Raw genomic sequence first — 15450 nt, 5'->3', positions numbered from 1 at the left:
TTTTCTCAAACCAATAAATACACAATGATGATCAGTAAAGTAATGGCTCTTTGTTTGAAGATCGCTTATATAATATTTTCTTCTCCCGTTTCCAGGGCTGTTTGTAACATGCGCTTTGCTGTTTGGCGAGCCACCCTCTCCCTGGCCGACATCTCGCTGCTCAACTAACTCAACAAGTGCGTCGCCTTTTATACAATTGTGTGACGTCAGTATCTCCTAGCGGTAGGAGCGGGAGTTAGGCCGCCGGCGGAGGCGGCGCGTCCGCAAGCGAGCGCACGAGTTGAGCCCCAGCTTTCACAGCTGTTGTGACGTCATATCATGTGGTGCGCCGATGTAGGTCAAGTGGTAGCTACGCGGCCGCGCGCGGCGCAGCAAGGAAGAGCTCGTTTGTGCGGCTAGTATGCTTCGCATAAAAAAATTTTCAGCATGCGTTACAAGACCCACAAATGTCACCGATAAGCAGCTTCACACTACAACACAGCGCCAGCCTGCCTGTGTGACGCAGGTAGCTCCAGAGATCTCGTCCCTCTGCTGGAATTACCAGACCCAGATGGGCGCGGCCTCGCTGACAGCTACTAATTGTACCCAATATGTGCAGTCATTTCACTAGCAAATCGGCTTCAAAGCACAAAGGCAGAGTGATCTATGCCAGACGCGCCTGCTGGCACTGTATCATGATGTGAAGCCACTTATCAGGCTTATACTTGTGGGCCTTGTAGCATGTGCTACAATTTCTTCAAAGAAAATTTTCTTTCTTGGCTATACTATTTGGAGGACGAGCTCTAACTAAGCAAACACAACAGACCCCCTTCATAAATGGGCTCTGCAAGAGTACGATGTCCACGCTTCACTGCCGTACCCACATGTAGCATCTGCACAGGCTCTCCCTATAACCTGTTACTCGTCAATGCTCAGCTAATACAATCTTCTGACAGATGCACTGTGCAGTATATGCAAAAATTTCCATATTGGTGCAGGTGCATTACACCACAAAACTACTGTTGTCCTAATTAAATGCAATTTTGATCTATTTAGTAACGTTAGATCTAATATAATAGCCATTTAGGTTCACAGAGACAAAAGTTAGATTAAAAGACTCGCATGCCTAGCCTAGGATGCCCATCAGCCTCCATCTCAATACATGCACTGCTCGAGTATTTGGAATGAAAGTGCAAAGATGGCAGCAGCTCAAAATGGGTGCCGAAACTTCACTGGACCAGCAGTAGCTCATGTATTTGCGTAAAAACTACACCACACAACTTTGTGTTGCCGCGAAACAGTCATGATCATTACAAATGGGCTTCAACAGATGAGAACATTTTGAAACAGCAGCAAACAGCCAAGGTCAGGTCTCCTTGAGTTGCTCGAGCACAGTGCCACCTAATTCGAGAGTAGTGAATCAGGAGCAGCTTAATGCAGCTTTTCTGGTTCGGCACAGTTCGCCACATTTGGAGCAAGAGTGGCATCACTACGATCCAGCTCATAAACCTTATCACACACTGAGCAACTGAATCTGTCCAGAAAACAACCTGTCAAGCTTGCAATATACGGCACCTACTAACTCCAATACACAACAATAAATTTTGTTTGCAATTTCTGAACGTGAGCAAAAATAAGAGCAAACTCAAAGCTAAAAATACATATATATGCCTTCCTGTTGACTACACTGTATCTGCAACAGGACTCAAACCAGGGAGGATCAGGTGGCTGCTAATGACATAATGGTGCCAGCTCATTTCAACAAATATAATCTATGCAACCACGTTACATCAATATTATAGACCTGGATATAATGAACACAGATATTAGGAGTTATTAAGGAAAGACACTGGTCTTAAAACAAAACGTTTTCTTATTAGAGATATTGTAACGAAATTCAATGTGTATGTATTTCTTCCCATTTTCAAAACCATGATTTGTTATACTATATCTCAATTAGTTATACTATGAAAACATAACTGATGCCCAATTAGGAACTTTCTTACGGGTCATTAAGACACTTTCCCTCGATATTATTTGGTTCAGATTAAAATTTAGCTATAGCCAATGACCTGCCATGTGGAGCTATGTTATATATATTGTCACTGCGGTGTATTATCATATAAAAATGTCCAATTATGCCAGTGCCCCATATTATTAAAATATAATTAGCTGACATTACTCTCCCCCAAAATTTCCCATGTTCAACCTAGCAACATAAAAATAGCATAGCTCCATAGTTCAATTCTTCCTGAATTTAACGGTATAAGGCTTCTTAAAATTGTGCCACAAGGACATAATGAAAAATTCTGTAAGGCTAGTCATTTTATTTTTTTTATTTTATTTATAGATACTGCGATCCAGTACAGATCATAGCAGGGTGGGGAAAAAAACGAAATACAAGCATATAAACACAACTCATATTCATGAAATTCATAAAATTTGCAGGCACTTTTCAAACATTACTACACTATTCTGGGTAACAGTCTTGCTGTTAAGTTTGTTCCATTCAGTAATTGTTCTCGGAAAAAAAGAATATTTAAAGCAGTTATTTCGTGCGTTCAAGGGAGTTATTGTCAGATCGTGCCCTTGTCTTGTGTTATAGCCTGAGGAGTAAACAAAATAATTAGAAGTATTATTGTTATAGCGACCTTTTATGAGCTGAAATAAAAACTTTAATCGGCAGACACGATTGCGCTCACTTACTGGGGGTAATACTCTGCGTTTCACGAGCTGACAGATGCACGGCCGTACGAGTTAAACAAAAACCTAACTACCTTGTGCTGTATTCGCTCTAGTTTATGAATGTTGATTAATGTGAAAGGGTCCCAGATAATTACGACATATTCTAAGAGCAGCCAGATGAGGGAATTGTATGCTAATAGACGAACAATGGAGGGGGCAGACTTCAGTGAATGTTACAGAACGCCCCCTACCTTGTTGACAGCGTCGCATACAATATGTTGCGAAATATACGAGAGGTCCTTCAGGTTTTCCACGGAAACCTGGCTGTTCACACTAAACCCTCGCTCCACAGTGGCTGAGCACAAGCAAAAGCTTGACAACTTTCCATAGTTCCCCACCATGAAGAATTAAACTTCATCAGCTCAGATAGGAACTCATCCAACCTGTTTACATTCTTCTCAAACATTCACAGGTTATGCATCTCTTCCTGCAGGAACCCAGTGTACTCCCCCAGTACAGTGTCTCTTTGGTGCTCAGACATTCTGCCTGCAGTAATGAGGGCATCCAACACTCTTCTGAAGCTGGCCAGGCGTTCATCTAGTTTAGTACACATCTGTCGTGAGTCCAGAGAGGACAAACTCCTAAAAACTGAAAATCTCAGTGGGCTTCTCTCAAGCACCTGCTTTATCACTGATCAAGACTTGTTTGCATTCCATGTGGAACTGGAGCACGTCCTTCTGCTTTGCTTTAGTTTTCCCAACAGTCTATTCAGTGCCATGGCCTGCATCCACCTTTTTGAGCGGAGTGTGGTTCTCGGTGCTTTCAATGTCCACCGTCAGCAGACCAGTGACTCCTTTTGCTGAAGACAAGACCGAGCACTTCAAGAACTTCGTCAGTAGCTTCCCGACTACTGCTTCCAAGTCCCTTGCAAGAACAATATGGGCTGATCCGTTTGGTACTCCGTGAGGAATGGCTTGAAGGTCATGGCCACACCTAGTGAAAATTGAAGCTTTGCTAGCAGTAAGACATCAATGGCAAACTCGCATAAGTTGTGAAATGATCCAACTTTGGAGGGCTTACTTCCTTCTTCCTTGCAGCTGCAACAAACTTCTTAATATCACACCATAATAGCAAGGCTCTCTCTATTACAGGGAAATTCTTTAACCACCGGTGGGCAACAAAGCTCAGGGGAAAAGTCCCCTGGCCAGTAACTGCTGAGAAGTCTTCCCTCCCTGCAGGAGAACCATGGAAAAACGCGCTCAGACTGGAGAGCAGACAGTCAACTCCCCACTTACTTGCTGTAACACCTTGAAATTTGCATTTCCCAGGCATTTAATTTGCAGTCGGATGCTTCCGCCGCAACAAATCGGGTGCAGAACCGACGTAAAAATGCAATGCCGTCAACCACCATAACAAAACGCCAAATTCGGATTGGACTGAATCCGCTCAAGTTGGCTTCAGAGCCGAGTGGCTCCAATGTGGCTAACCGTCGCGCAAAGGTGGCTATATTAGCACAAACTGATTTTTACGCCTGAAACGCAGACACTGAAACATTATATTGAAAATACAACTATTTTAATCGCATTTTTTTTTTCTGATTAATAACCATTTGCATTCAGTGCGCTAGAAATTCCAGGAGTTTCAAGGAGCAGCAAAAATTCCAGGACCTTTAAGGGCCTTGAAAAAGGAATTTTCAAATTCAAGTGTTTTCAAGGCTTTCAAGGACCTGTGCGCAACCTGCACCATGATGCGACGTTCCTAGTTATGCAGTCGCAGAAACGGTGATGATTAGCTCGCCGGTGTCGTTATTCAAGCAAAGATCGGCACGTGCTGAAGTCTCGAAGCAAACGTCAGTCACCTGCTTGATATGAGGGCAGTGTGGAAGAATCATAACCGAGGGACGGCAGCTGTGCAGCAGCAAGACGGCAAAAACCTACGCAAAGAAGCAAAACAAGTTCCTGAGCATTGTGCTGGATGTGCTGCTGCCGAGCCCACTGGATGCAGGCGGCGATGAGGACCTTCTTATATAGGTGGCAATGTCCAAGTGATGTGACCTTCCTAGAGATGGCACAGTCGCAGAAACGGTGATGATTGGCTTGCTGGTGTCATTAATCAAGCAAAGATTGGCACGTGCTGGAGTTTCAAAGCAAATGTCACCTGCTTGATATGAGGGCAGTGTGGAAGAACCATAACCGAGGGACGATGGCTGTGCGAGCAGCAAGACGGCAAAAACCTACGCAATGAAGCAAAACGGGTTCCTGAGCATTGTGCTCCATGTGCTGCTGCCGAGCCCAATGGATGCAGACGGCGACGAGGACCTTCTTATATAGGTGGCAACGTCCCCGTGATGTGACGTTCCTGGTGATGGCGCAGTCGCAGTAACGGTGATGATTGGCTCGCTGGTGTCGTTAATCAAGCAAAGATCGGCACGTGCTGGAGTTTCAAAGCAAACGTCACCTGCTTGATATGAGGGCAGTGTGGAAGAACCATAACCGAGGGACGATGGCTGTGCGAGCAGCAAGACGGCAAAAACTAACGCAATGAAGCAAAATGGGTTCCTGAGCATTGTGCTCCATGTGCTGCTGCCGAGCCCAATGGATGCAGACGGCGACGAGGACCTTCTTATATAGGTGACAACGTCCCCGTGATGTGACGTTCCTGGTGATGGCACAGTCGCAGTAACAGTGATGATTGGCTCGCTGGTGTCGTTAATCAAGCAAAGATCGGCACGTGCTAGAGTCTCAAAGCTAACGTCACCTGCTTGATATGAAGGCAGTGTGGAAGAACCATAACCGAGGGATGACGGCTGTGTGAGCATCAAGACGGCAAAAGCCTATGCAATGAAGCAAAACGGGTTCCTGAGCATTGTGCTCGATGTGCTGCTGCCAAGCCCACTGGATGCAGACGGCGATGAGGACCTTCTTATATAGGTGGCGATGTCCCCGTGATGTGACCTTCCAGTGATGGCGCAGTCGCAGAAACGGTGATAATTGGCTCACTGGTGTCATTAATCAAGCAAAGATCGGCATGTGCTGGTCTCAAAGCAAACGTCACCTGCTTGATATGAGGGCAATGTAGAAGAATCATAACCGAGGGATGGCGGCTGTGCGAGCAGCAAGACGGCAAAAACCTAAGCAATGAAGCAAAACAAGTTCCTGAGCATTGTGCTAGATGTGCTACCGAGCCCACTGGATGCAGGCAGCGATGAGGACCTTCTTATATAGGTGGCGATGTCCCCGTGATGTGACCTTCCTAGTGATGGCGCAGTCGCAGAAATGGTGATGATTGGCTCGCTGGTGTCGTTAATCAAGCAAAGATCGGCACGTGCTGGAGTCTCGAAGCAAGCGTCAACTGCTCGATATGAGGGCAGTAGTGTGAAAGAACCATAACCGAAGGACGACAGCTGTGCGAGCAGCAAGACGACAAAAACCTGCGCAATGAAGCAATACGGGTTCCTGGGCATTGTGCTCGATGTGCTGATGCCGAGCCCACTCAATGTTGGCAAAACATACGAAGTTGAAAAAAATCGCATTTGAAGTTTTTACACTGCAGAAAATTTTGAGTGGAATCTTCAACTGCAGATTTTATTTGAATTCCAGACGAAAGCGAATACGAGCTGGTTGGTACATGGTCACGAATGAAACAGTGATACTAAGACCGGATAGGACAGCAAGGAGAGCAAACAAACAAAGCGCATGTGTTTGTCAGCTCTCCAGTTCTGTCTTAGTAGCGGTTTCTTTCCATTCGTGACCTTATTTGAATGCTCCCTATCTAATCACGAATGAAACAGTGATACTAAGACCGGATAGGAGAGCAAGGAGAGCAAACAAACAAAGCGCATGTGTTTGTCAGCTCTCCAGTCCTGTCTTAGTAGCGGTTTCTTTCCATTCGTGACCTTATTTGAATGCTCCCTATCTAACCCCTGCAAAACAAAACAAAAAAGTGCCTCACTCCATTCAAGGCAACATTTTTTAAAAAATGTAGAGGATATGTGCATGATGAAATTGTAAAAGATATTTTCATAAAGTTACGGGTCGATTTTTTTTTTTTTTTTAGCCGACGAGAGCGCAGGACCAGGGTGTCCAGCTCCAAGGACATTATTTTGAGCCCTGAAAACTGTCTCTAGAGAGAACTAGCCGTTCGGAACCAAGGAGGCCCGAGCCCCCCATGGCAAACAGTTGGGTGGCCCTGAAAAAGTTCGCTGTGACACTCAAGCGGTTAACCGCTCACTCTTCGTGATCTCGCCACTGGTTCCACGCTTCGTGTACACGATAAAGTTGTTTAACACTTTCATGTCCGCAATAACGAACTCATTACCGGCATCGCATTCCGCGCTGATGCCGAAGTGAAACTCTTGTTGGGTCGCTGACTTTCCGACAGAACGGACTTTGCGCCGACCGCTCAACACAGTGCGCCTGTAGTGCCAACAGCACCGTGAAGTATACTGCGATCCGGGATGCAATTCAAGCTGTAATTTGAACCCGTGGTATTGTCATCGGGCATCATGGTTGATGTTCCCTGTACATCTAACAATATTAGTCTGGCACCGGCTATAGCGCGGCTTCCAACGGCACGCTTGTGGCCAGCACCTTCTAGTTTTTGTTCTACGCCCGTTTCTTACGGCTTCCAAAGGCTCGTTACGTGCACAGTTACAATCTACTGCTTTCCGGCACCTCGATCGCAAAGAAAAAAAATGCTTGGCACACAGCGGTGCGTCAAGAACGATTAGCACAAACACAGACATGCACGAACTGGCAGCCACAGTGGCGAACACAAAACAGAGAAAGAAAAAAATCCCAGAAAGCACTTTGGAACACTAAAGTGCGATGCGGCAAAAGCCATTATAGCATGGTGGATCGTAGCCCTCCACTACAGCCCCTCTATCTCCCTCCCATCTTCCTCCCTTCCTTTAAGGTGCGGTACAAGTGTCCGTAGAGAATTATGACAGATACTGCGCCTTTTCTTTCTTGCAAATCAATTTCAAACACCGCTGACGCCTGCTGTACTAACGCCTCCTAGACATCTGGGTCTGCTTCCGTTTGCTGTGTGGTGCAGTGTTCGAGGAAGCGCGAAATGAAAGGTGCCGCATGGATGCTTGGGTCGGACGGCCAACGAGGTCAGCTTTGCCTGGTGACATCATGACCAGTCATGATGGTACATCGCGCGCTTCTTGTTGAACACAACCAGCATTCCACTGAACGCATCAAAGTTCACCGCGTTCTATAATTCGTTTACAGGAAAGGAACTGTGCCGTATCTGTCACTCGCGGAATCCCGCTATCATCCTCACAGTAGACAAGGGGAATTATGAAGAGCTTTGCACAATCCGGGGTGTGGCGCAGTTGGTTAAAGCACTAGGCTGGGGATCCAAGGGATGGAGGTTCGATTTTCGGTGGAGACGATTTATTTATTTATGTTTAACTATCTCGCTTATGGTACACTCTTACGATATCCCGCGGAATCTCGCAAAGTGTGACACTTCTCGTGAACGAACAGTATGAGCCATTTCGCCTTAAAATGAAGTGCCGGTCATGCTAGCCAATAGGAGACGCGGAACGGCACGCTTCAACAAAGCGCCGCGCGAGAGCCAATCAGAGACTATAAATGGCCTTTAGAAAACCGGCACGTGCAGCCACTCTGCTTGAGCAATGCCATTTGAGATACTAGTGCAAATCGCACACACAGAAACCAGCTTCAAGCCAAGCCCAAGATGGCGGCAACTGACGGCTCCAATGCCTGCGGCGCACGCTGAAATTTTGAACAAATTTCCTCTTTTCGGCGGCCATTTCGTGGGTGCCGTTATGTTTTGAAAGCCGATTTTATCACATTTCCTAATAATTTGAGTACAGGCACTCGAAAAGATAAAAGTTCCAAAAATGAGATTTTTGTCAAAATCGATTTTTTCACCATTTTCGACCACTCTAAGACCCAAGTCTCCCCTTAATGTGACAGCAATACAATAGCCTCATTATGAGAAATGTCGGCAGCACGTACAAAAATGATACAAAAACCAAGCATGACCAAGCGTCTTGCAACTGGTGTTTGGCTGATGGCATGGATTGCAGGCTCACAGGGAACACGTGTCTGTCCCCCTCAGAAGCAGGGGATAGTTGGCAGGGCACTGATTGGTTGGCAGTTTATGTGATGTCACGAGACTCCATGCCAAGGCCGAATTTGCAGAAGCTGTCAACTTTGGCAGCCCACTGGAGATGAAAGTCGAACCCCCTCGAGTCAGATGCTACTTCTAGGCCATGCAGGCATGTTCGTACAGTTTGGTTAAGGTGGGGCTTTATATCCATCATATTTACTCGAATCTAGGCTGGGACTTTTATTTAAGGAATCGTTTACAAAAGTCGCAGGTTGGCTTATAATCGAGGATGTGGTTTGCCCACAACCACTAAACATGTAATGCCATCTCACGACTACACCAGCTACATGCTTGCAGATGCTTGCAGGTTTGCAGGCTCCATTTTGCTTTTCCGAACGCTGTGACAATGCTGGTTGTGAACAAAGGTCTCATCATCATCATCGTTCCGTACTAGCTTCAAAAAGCACCCGTGTTCATGGCCTAATGGCGCCCACTAAACGATGTCATAATGCTAAGGCTTTTAAGTGGAAGGTAGCTTTGGATGTGAAGAGAACTTCAAACCTATAAGCCCATCGTAACTTTGGCATGGATGAAAAAAATGTGCACCGGTGACGGAAGCAGCAGGACGAACTTTTTAACTGTGCCACAATGAGAATGGCCTTCACTGGATCCAAGAGCGGGTAACCCCACGAGGTGGAGAAGGATGTCGCGGACTTTATCAGAAAGCAAAGAGAAGGTGCAATGCCCGTGACAGCGAGGATGACACAGGCGAAGGTGAGGGAGATCGCAAACATTAGAGGCGTCGCACAGACCCAATTTACGGCCAGCAGGGGCCAAGTCACTCGCAGCATGAAGCGTTTTGAGTTCAGCCTGTCACACCAGACTTCCATGTGCCAAAACCTACCCTTACTTTTGCGGAAAAGCTTGTAGCATACCAGCGCTTCGTTGCCAAGAAGCAGCTGGACAAGGACTACAGACTGGGCCAAATCGGTATCGCCGATCAGACCCCAGTGTATTTCAACATGCCTGTAGCGTACACAGTCAACAAGAAGGGCACAAAACAGGTGAAATTAAGAACTGCTGGCTATGAGAAGCAACACTTTACCGTGATCTTATGTTGCAGAGCTGGTGGGTAAAAATTGCTGCCCTACATAATATTTAAGCGGAAGACGCTTTCAACCGGAGAGGTTTTCCCTGATAAACGTCTTCATGCGCGCTCATGAGAATGGATGGAGTGGTGCCCTTGTCAAAGACAGGGTAAAGGCCATTTGGCAATGCCGTCCCGGGGCATTGTTGTTCAAGGAGTCGCTCCTGGTTCTAGACTTCTACCAGGGCCACTTGACAGATACAGTGAAGTCCATGCTTTCAGATGGCAGTACGGACATTTCGGTGATACCGGGAAGTATGATGAGCCAACTACAACCCCTCGACGTTGTCATCAACAAGCCATTTAAGGATGGGCTACGGAAGCATTATAACGACTGGCTGACATTGCAAGACCACCACCGACTCACCACAGACTCATACAGACCGGGCGCATCAAAAGCGCTTCGCTTAGCCAAGTGCCTGACTGGGTTGCAGCAGCATGGGACGAAATTCTGACCGAACTGACTGTGCAGGCCTTTCAAAAGTACCGCACCTCAAATGTGCTGGCGGAAGAAAGGATAATGAGTGAGCATTAGACATGAGCATCCCAAGCATAATAAAATGCATTTTTTAGACCCAGTGAATCAAATGCCTTTTTTCATTCGGCTTACGTTTGAGTAAGCTTTCTTTTTCTTTCTGGCCTACTAATTTTTGGGGGTCGGTCTAGAATAGAGGCCAGCCTCGATTTGAGTAAATACTGGATGTCGCTCCTGTCAAATTGGACAGCATATAGGGCAACCCTCCTCACAAGCATGTCTCGGTGGGCCGGCACTGGCATGAAATTCAGGGTGTCTGCGGTCTGTATTTCGGATGACATCAACATGCTGGTGCATGGTGCCATTTGTGTAAGCGGACATTAATTGTCATGAATTATGAAATGTGACGTTCTGTAATGTTATGACTCATGATACATGTATACTATGCAACGCAGCATTACTCAGCCTTTTAACTTTTTCGCTGTTGGGCATTTCTGGCCGTGACGCACCCCCAGTGTCAGCTTGGTTTCAGGGAAAAAGCATGGCGATTTATTTTTTATTATGATTGCTATACAAATAACATAGTCAACGGAATATGCACATTTCAGTGTTGTGCGGGTGTTGTTAATTAATATCATCATTATCAGCCTGATTATAAATTAGATAATGAGGATAATGTAAGAAAAAAAACTGCTCAATACTTCTTGAGAGATTGAATCCAAGCTCGGCTCGTATTTATAATCAAAAGAGCCATCGCTCCAGTCTGCAGTTGAAGGTCCCGCGTAGTCAGCCATCCGAAAGTAACCGCATGCACGGAGGGCACACTTTCGGTGGCCCGCACAACAGAGACAAATGGCACGTTGTGAATTCAAGATCACAGAGGGAGGTGGAAAGAGGCTAAAACAACCCCCTTTGCTGCTGCTAGCCGCAAGCAAGGGCGCGGCAAGAGAAAGTGAAAGCAGCTATCGAGTCGTGTGTCGACCTATTGGAAACCGCACGCACACGCCGCGAAACGTGAGCGCTGCATGATTTCTTAGCGCGATAGAGCAGCACGCGCGGAGCGACCGCAACCCCCCAGCAAAGAAGGTGGCGGGGTGGGCGTGGTCGCTCCATACTCTTCAGTATATACGTGCCAACACAACGCGGGGCGAAAATATGAATTTGTAGAAAGATTTGAAAGATGGCGCAGCCTGTCTAAGGGCGCCAGCGCGAAGTTTTGAATGCATGATAAAGAATGTACCAATACGTGGGTGACACTGTGGGGGGGGGGGGGAAGCACGGAAACGTAGCGGTACGTTCGTGACAGCGAAAGGGTTAATTTACTACTAATGCAGTGTATAATGTATATATTATATAATGTATATAATTGCCATTTTTGCCACCTCCGTGACAATCGGCCATTACGAGCTCAAAATGGTTGCGGCAAGGCTACAACTTTCCGTGCCACTGCTTCCGAGGTGCTACTGACAGGTGCTGCGAGCGGTGTAACGCACGCTTGCCACCTGACTTCTAGCCTTCCACACTGTGCCATCGTCCGTGGCACAGTTGCCATATGCGAGATCAGAGCACTGCAGTGAGAGATAAAAGTGTGAATCTTGGTATGAATGCTTGCTGCACCACCACCATTCACTTTTTAGTGCAGCGAAGCCCGGTGCCTGCTTTTGTAAAGGTGTCGTTTGGGGCTGAGGAGTTTGATATTTCCAGTTTAAGGCGAGCCGCATTCAATATATGAAATGAAAATGATATACAAAGAGTTAGTCTAGGAGATCCTTCCACCATCTCTCCTGGAAGCCGGGGTACACCCCAAGGCTCAGTGCTTTCTCCACTCCTGTTCAATATTGCGCTGCTTGGCCTGCCCATTCTTTTGGCAGATATTCCCCACTTGCACCACAGCCTATACGCCGACGACCTCACTCTGTGGATTACACACGGCAGTGACAGCCAGATCGAGGAGACTCTGCAGACAGCCATCGATCGCGTTGGTACCTACCTGGCCACAGTCGGCCTATCCTGCTCGGCCACCAAGTCTGAATACATCATTGTCCCAACCCAGGGAAGACGCCCCAGATCGCCTCCGGCATCCTTCAATCTGCAAGTACAGGGCACTCCCATGCCCCGTACCGACCGAATCCGTATCCTGGGCCTTCATCTACAAGATAATGGAGGAAACGCCACTACTCTTCAGCGAATAGATCAATCTGTAATCCAGATCAGCCGCCTGCTCAAGAGAGTCGCCAACAAGCATAAGGGCGTGCGCGAATCCAACCTTTTGCGCCTCGTACAAGCCTTCGTTTGTACGCACATTGCCTATGTTGCCCCTTACCTTCGCCTCACGCGAACAGATCAGGAACGACTGGATGCATCACTGCGCAAGGCATACAAGACAGCATTGGGTCTACCCATGTCCACTTCCACCACCAAACTGATGACCCTCGGGATCTCCAACACAGTCGACGAGCTGATTGAAGCGATTCTAACTTCCCAATATGAGCGCCTCTCGCTGACACATGCGGGCCGTGCAGTACTGAGCCAGGTAGGAATCACTCCTCTGAGGGCGACTTCTACGTATATGGACCTCACGCCTGAGCAGAGACTCAGTCTTCGTATACCTCCACTTCCCAAACGTATGCATCCAGAGTATCATACAGAGCGCAGAGCCGACCGAGCCCGGCAGCTCCACAAACGTTTTACCGGTCGCCCCGACGTTACGTACACAGATGCCTCTCACCACCCCCGTCGCCCCGCTATGGTTGCGGTTGCACTGGCACCGCACCGAAATTGGCACAATGCCTGCAGCGTCCTCAACGCCACAACTGTTACCACCGCAGAAGAGGTTGCCATTGCGTTAGCTCTGACCGACCCCTCCACCAAAGTAGTCGTTAGCGATTCCCAACAGGCAATTCGTAACTTCGATGCAGGTCGCATATCCCGACAGGCACACACTATCCTCCGATCTCTCCCCTTACCGTCTACACCTCGTCTTCTCATATGGACCCCAGCTCATGAGGCGCTCAGCGGGAACGCGCACAGGCGCATGCTCTAGTCCGAGAACTCAGCTACCGGGCGGAGCACCCCCCTCAGCCTGCCGCTTCCTCTGACACTCCCCAAGGCACTCATTCACGCCTTGTTACATACACGGACATCCTCCAGCATTATCGGCTCGAACGGTGTCTATACCCCCCTGCACACCGGGAACTATCCCGGCGCGAGGCCGTCCATTGGCGCAAAATACAAACAGGAACCTTTCCCAACCCATGGCTATATAGCAAAATTTTCCCAAATCTTATTGCACCTAGCTGCAAACACTGCTCACAACCGGCCACATTCATTCACATGGTGTGGACATGTATACGACACAACGCAGACAATACAGCTACAAGGGATGCATGGGAGTCCCTCCTGCGTACCACCGAGCTCGCCCAACAGCGCCAGCTCATTTTGCGCGCATTGGAGGCCGCAGAGTCCCAAGGGATCCCTGCTGACCTTCTCTAAGCAGTGCAACCAGTCTTTCGGCTGGTTCCCCTTCTTTGGGAGTAAATAAGGAGTTTATCATCATCATCATCATCTAGGAGGGAAGAAAATGCTATAGACTGCTTACAAGTGCGGTATGAAAGCATTATAATGTCTGGGTCTATCATGTACAAAAGTGATACAAAAAACCAAGCATGACCAAGCGTCTGGCAGCTGGTGTTTGGCTGATGGCATGGATTGCAGGCTCACAGGGAACACGTGTCTGTCCCCCTCAGAAGCAGGGGATAGTTGGCAGGGCACTAATTGGTTGGCAGTTTGTGTGATGTCACGAGACTCCATGCCAAGGCCGAATTTGCAGAAGCTGTCAATTTGCAGAAGCTGTCAACTTGCAAGAAGCTGTCAATTTGTAGCTGTCGAGACCCAGCATTATAATGTCTGGGTCTATCAAGACCCAGACATTATAATGCTTTCATACCTCACTTGTAAGCAGTCTATAGCATTTTCTTCCCTCCTAGACTAACTCTTTGTATATCATTTTCATTTCATATATTGAATGCGGCTTGCCTTAAACTGGAAATATTGAACTCCTCAGCCCCAAACGACACCTTCACAAAAGCAGGCACCGGGCTTCGCTGCACTAAAAAGTGAATGGTGGTGGTGCAGCAAGCATTCATACCATGATTCACACTTTTATCTCTCACTGCAGTGTTCTGATCTCACATATGGCAACTGTGCCACGGACGATGGCACAGTGTGGAAGGTTAGAAGTCAGATGGCAAGCGCGCGTTACACCGCTCGCAGCACCTGTCAGTAGCACCTTGGAAGCAGTGGCACGGAAAGTTGTAGCCTTGCCGCAACCATCCTGAGGTCGTAATGGCCGATTGTCACGGAGGTTGCGAAAATGGCAATTGCTTTCACTCTGACATAGATTCTGCACAATAAGAGCTGTAATGCTTGGAAGCCAGCCTAACTGGGGCTTGATTAGCAGCCACTGTGCACTGTCCGTGCTGTGGGGGAAGCCAACCTAACAGACGCACAGTTTTCTGTGGCCTCTAGAATCCAAGCAAACAACTTTGAAGCAGAAAGCTTCGGATAAAGTGTCCACACTACTTCAATAAGCACTGCCCGAGTTTCTATCTCTTCACTGATTAAACTGAAATGTTCTTGTGATGGTTTTTGGTGAAGGTTTACACTGCAAATTTAGGCTATATCAAACTATCTTAGGAATTTCTGTGCACTCATTATGATGAGGTTTTACTATAAAATACAGTGAAAGCTCGTTAATTCGAACCTTGATAATTCCTATTTTTGGATCATTCAAACTACACTAATTGGTCTGGTCATCATCATCAGCCTGACTATACCCACTTCCGGGCGAAGGTCCCTCCCATATTTCTTCAATTAACCCGGTTCTGTGCTAGCTACATCTACTTGACCACTGCGAACTTCTTAACCTCATCCGTCCACCTAACTTTCTGCCACCCCCTGCTACGCTTTCCTTCCCTTGGAATCCAGTTTGTTACCCTAAGCGACCATCAGTTATTCTCTCTTCGCACTACATGTCCTGCCCATGCCCATTTCTTCTTCTTGATTTCCACAAGAATGT

The 15450-nt window shown here is 47.4% G+C and overlaps 1 protein-coding gene across 2 annotated transcripts in view; it reads right to left on the bottom strand.

Moving 5' to 3' along the window:
- The window catches only part of LOC146172354 (uncharacterized), a 99632-nt gene that overhangs the window by 13579 nt on the left and 70603 nt on the right, over positions 1–15450 (bottom strand). The window lies entirely within an intron of this gene.

The sequence above is a fragment of the Amblyomma maculatum genome, unplaced genomic scaffold, assembly GCF_055883805.1.
Source record: "Amblyomma maculatum isolate TAMU_Amacu unplaced genomic scaffold, ASM5588380v1 scaffold_13, whole genome shotgun sequence".
Classification (NCBI taxonomy): Eukaryota; Metazoa; Arthropoda; class Arachnida; order Ixodida; family Ixodidae; genus Amblyomma; species Amblyomma maculatum.
This window is presented reverse-complemented; position numbering and strand designations above follow the sequence as displayed.